The sequence below is a fragment of the Pan paniscus genome, chromosome 1 (genome assembly GCF_029289425.2).
Source record: "Pan paniscus chromosome 1, NHGRI_mPanPan1-v2.0_pri, whole genome shotgun sequence".
NCBI lineage: Eukaryota > Metazoa > Chordata > Mammalia > Primates > Hominidae > Pan > Pan paniscus.
In genome coordinates this window covers 88,923,664-88,928,582 of record NC_073249.2, presented here as the reverse complement: position 1 = coordinate 88,928,582, position 4,919 = coordinate 88,923,664, and the positions used below count along the sequence as shown (strand labels likewise).

Sequence of the window (4,919 nt, the reverse complement as noted above, 5' to 3'; positions counted from 1 at the left end):
AACACAATGTGACCAGCAGACTTCCTCCCCTCAAAGAAGGTGATCAAAACAAGAGCTGCATTTATATATATATATTATATATATGTATTTATATATGTATATTTATAGATACTATATTTATATATAATATAATATATAATAATATAAATATATATTTACATTATTATATGTTTATATATACATTTATATAATATATATAATATTTATATATTATATATATTTTTATATACATTTATATATATAATATTTATATATATTATATATATTTATATATGTACATATATATTGTATATATATGCTATATATATATGTATTTTTTTTTTTTTTTTGTAGAGACTGGATTTTGCCACGTCGCTGGTGCTGGTCTTGAACTTCCTGGACTCAAGCAATCCACCTGCCTCAGCCTCCCAAAGTGCTAGGATTGGCCAGGCACAGGGGCTAACACCTATAATCCCAGCACTTTGGGAGGCCGAGGCTGGGGGATAACTTAAGGTCAGGAGTTCAAGACCAGTCTGGCCAACATAGCAAAACCCTGTATCTACTAAAAATACAAAAACTAGTCGAGCGTGGTGGCAGGCACCTATAATCCCAGCTACACGGGAGGCTGAAGCAGGAGGATCGCTTGAACCCAGGAGGCAGAGATTGCAGTGAGACAAGATGGCACCACTGCACTCTAGCCCGGACAATAGAGTGAGACTCCATATCAAAACAAAACAAAACAAAAAAAATGATTCTTCCTGCAGCACGTATGTGCTGTCGCTACAGAGCAGCGCCATGGCAGACTCAGAAGCACTGAGCTTCGAACACATAGGGCCTCGATCCCTGGCTCCTGCAGGCTGTCAACAACTTGGGCTGCTCGTGACCTACGTTGATCCAGGAAAAGGCTATCCCGTTGGCCCTAGAGGGGAAGGACCTCCTGGCTCAGGCTGGCAGGGGCTCCAGGAAGACAGCTGCTTATGCTATTCTGATGCTGCAGCTGTTGCTCCACAGGACGGCGACAGGTCCAGTAGTAGAACATGCAGTGAGAGGCCTTGTTCTTGCTCCTACCAAAGAGCTGGCACAGCAGGCACAGTCCATGATTCAGTGGCTAGCTACCTACTGTGCTCGGGATGTCCGAGTGGCCAATGCCTCAGCTGCTGAAGACTCAGCCTTTCAGAGAGCTGTGCTGATGGAGAAGCCAGATGTGGTAGTGGGGACCCCATCTCGCATATTAAGCCACTTGCAGCAAGACAGCTTGAAACTCCATGACTCCCTGGAGCTTCTGGTGGTGGACAAGGCTGATCTTTTTTCCTTGGCATTGAGGAAGAACTCAAGAGTCTCCTCTGTCACGTGCCCCAGATTTACCAGGCTTTTCTCGTGTCAGCTACTGTTTTTTAGTTCCTTCTTCTTCCTCTTCCTCTTTTCTTCTTCTTCTTCTTCTTCTTTTTTATTATTTTTTTTTATTATTGATCATTCTTGGGTGTTTCTCGGAGAGGGGGATTTGGCAGGGTCATAGGACAATAGTGGAGGGAAGGTCAGCAGGTAAACAAGTGAACAAAGGTCTCTGGCTTTCCTAGGCAGAGGACCCTGCGGCCTTCCGCAGTGTTTGTGTCCCTGGGTACTTGAGATTAGGGAGTGGTGATGACTCTTAAGGAGCATGCTGCCTTCAAGCATCTGTTTAACAAAGCACATCTTGCACCGCCCTTAATCCATTTAACCCTGAGTGGACACAGCACATATTTCAGAGAGCACAGGGTTGGGGGAAAGGTCATAGATCAACGGCATCCCAAGGCAGAAGAATTTTTCTTAGTACACAACAAAATGAAGTCTCCCATGTCTACTTCTTTCTACACAGACACAGCAACAATCTGATTTCTCTATCTTTTCCCCACCTTTCCCCCTTTTCTATTCCACAAAACCGCCATCGTCATCATGGCCCGTTCTCAATGAGCTGTTGGGTACACCTCCCAGACGGGGTGGTGGCCAGGCAGAGGGGCTCCTCACTTCCCAGAAGGGGCGGCCGGGTGGAGGCGCCCCCCACCTCCCTCTCAGAGGGGGCGGCTGGCCAGGCGGGGTCTGGCCCCCCACCTCCCTCCCGGACGGGGCGGCTGGCCGGGCGGGTGCTGACCCCCACCTCCCTCCCGGCCGGGGAGGCTGGCCGGGTGGGGGCTGCCCCCCACCTCCCTCCCAGACAGGGTGGCTGCCAGGTGGAGACGCTCCTCACTTCCCAGATGGGGTGGATGCCGGGCGGACAGGCTCCTCACTTCTCAGACGGGGCGGCTGCCGGGCGGAGGGGCTCCTCACTTCTCAGACGGGGTGGCTGCCGGGTGGAGGGGCTCCTCACTTCTCAGATGGGGCGGCTGCTGGGCAGAGGGGCTCCTCACTTCTCAGACGGGGCGGCCGGGCAGAGACGCTCCTCACTTCTTAGACGGGATGGCGGCTGGGAAGAGGCGCTCCTCACTTCCCAGACTGGGCAGCCGGGCAGAGGGGCTCCTCACATCCCAGACGATGGGCGGCCAGGCAGAGACGCTCCTCACTTCCCAGATGGGGTGGCGGCCGGGCAGAGGCTGTAATCTCGGCACTTTGGGAGGCCAAGGCAGGCGGCTGGGAGGTGGAGGTTGTAGCGAGCCGAGATCACGCCACTGCCCTCCAGCCTGGGCAACATTGAGCACTGAGTGAGCGAGACTCCATCTGCAATCCCGGCACCTCGGGAGGCCGAGGCTGGCAGATCACTCGCGGTTAGGAGCTGGAGACCAGCCCGGCCAACACAGCGAAACCCCGTCTCCACCAAAAAAATACGAAAACCAGTCAGGCATGGCGGCGCGCGCCTGCAATCGCAGGCACTTGGCAGGCTGAGGCAGGAGAATCAGGCAGGGAGGTTGCTGTGAGCCGAGATGGCAGCAGTACAGTCCAGCTTCGGCTCGGCATCAGAGGGAGACCATGGAAAGAGAGGGAGAGGGAGACCGTGGGGAGAGGGACAGGGAGAGGGAGAGGGAGAGGACTCTTCTTCTTTTTTAAGACAGAGTCTCACTCTGTCACCCAGGTTGGAGCGCAGTGGCATGATCTCGGCTCACTGCAATCTCCGCCTCCCGGGTTCAAGCAATTCTCCTGCCTCAGCCTCCCTAGTAGCTGGGATTACAGGCACGCACCACCATGCCCAGCGAATTTTTATATTTTTAGTAGAGACGGGGTTTCACCACGTTGGCCAGGATGGTCTCAATCTCCTGACCTCGTGATCCACCAGCCTCTGCCTCCCAAAGTGCTTGGATTACAGGCATGAGCCACAGCACCCGGCCATGTCGGATAGTTTTAAAGAGGATGTACAAGCACTCAAAGAGCTGGTATTACATAACCTGGTTGCCCTTAAGCTACAGGAGTCCCAGCTGCCTGGGCCAGACCAGTTACAGCAGTTTCAGGTGGTCTGTGAGACTGAGGAAGAAAAATTCCTGCTGCTGTATGCCCTGCTCAAGCTGTATGCCCTGCTCAAGCTGTCATTGATTCGGAGTAAGTCTCTGCTGTTTGTCAACACTCTGGAGTGGAGTTACTGGCTACACCTGTTTCTGGAGCAGTTCAGCATCCCCACCTGTGTGCTCAATGGAGAACTTCCCCTGCTCTCCAGGTGCCACATCATCTCACAGTTCAACCAAGGCTTCTAGGACTGTGTCATAGCAACTGATGCTGAAGTCCTGGGGGCCCCAGTCAAGGGCAAGCATCAGGGCAAGGGGCCAAAGGGGACAAGGCCTCTAATATGGAGGCAGGTGTGGCCCGGGGCATAGACTTCCACTATGTGTCTGCTGTGCTCAACTTTGATCTTCCCCCCACCCCCGAGGCCTACATCCATCAAACCGGCAGGACAGCGCACTACAACCCAGGCATAGTCTTAACATTTGTGTTGCCCAGGGAACAGTCCCACTTGGGCAAGATTGAGGACCTTCTCAGTGAAGAGAACAAGGGCCCCATCCTGCTCCCCTACCAGTTCCGGATGGAGAAGATTGAGGGCTTCCGCTATCGCTGCAGGGATGCCATGTGCTCAGTGGCTAAACAGGCCATTCGAGAGGTGAGATTGAAGGAGATCGAGGAGGAGCTTCTGCACTCTAAGAAGCTCAAGATGTACTTTGAAGACAACCCTAGGGACCTCCAGGTGCTGCAGCATGACCTGCCATTGCACCCCGCAGTGGTGAAGCCCCACCTGGGCCATGTTCCTGACTACCTGGTTCCTACTGCTCTCCATGGCCTGGTGCACCCTCACAAGAGGCGGAAGAAGCTGTCTTCCTCTCATAGGAAAGCCAAGAGAGCAAAGTCCCAGAACCCACTGCACAGTTTCAAGCACAAAGGAAACAAATTCAGACCTGCAGCAAAGTCCTCCTGAGGCTGTTTGGGCCTCTCTGGAGCTGAGCACATGGTGGAGAAGGCTTCCACCCTGCACGGACAGGCGAGGCTGAGGCTCTGGTGCTCGCTATACAGCCTGAACAGCGAGCTGGGCCCTTCAGCTCCTTGGCACTGCTAGGCTGGTATCTTGCCCCTTGACAACATTATAAAAATTTTAGCTGCCCCCTGCCCCAAAAAAACAAAAGAAAAAAAGTGCTAGGATTACAGGCATGAGCCACTGCATCCAGCTTAAAAGCTTTTAAATATTTAGTATTTTTTTATATTATACTTTAAGTTCTAGGGTACATGTGCACAACATGCAGGTTTGTTACATATGTATACATGTGCCATGTTGGTTTGCTGCACCCATTAACTCATCATTTACATTAGGTGTCTCTCCTAATGCTATCCCTCCCCCCTCCCCCCAGCCCATGACAGGCCCTGGTGTGTGATGTTCCCAACCCTGTGTCCAAGTGATCTCATTGTTCAGTTCCCACCTATGAGTGAGAACATGTGGTGTTTAGTTTTCTGTCCTTGTGATAGTTTGCTCAGAATGATGGTTTCTAGCTTCA

General features: G+C 51.9%; 1 pseudogene; it reads left to right on the top strand.

Moving 5' to 3' along the window:
- Positions 1 to 328: 328 nt before the first annotated feature.
- Positions 329 to 4,707, top strand: LOC100976415 (probable ATP-dependent RNA helicase DDX56; annotated as a pseudogene).
- Positions 4,708 to 4,919: the final 212 nt, after the last annotated feature.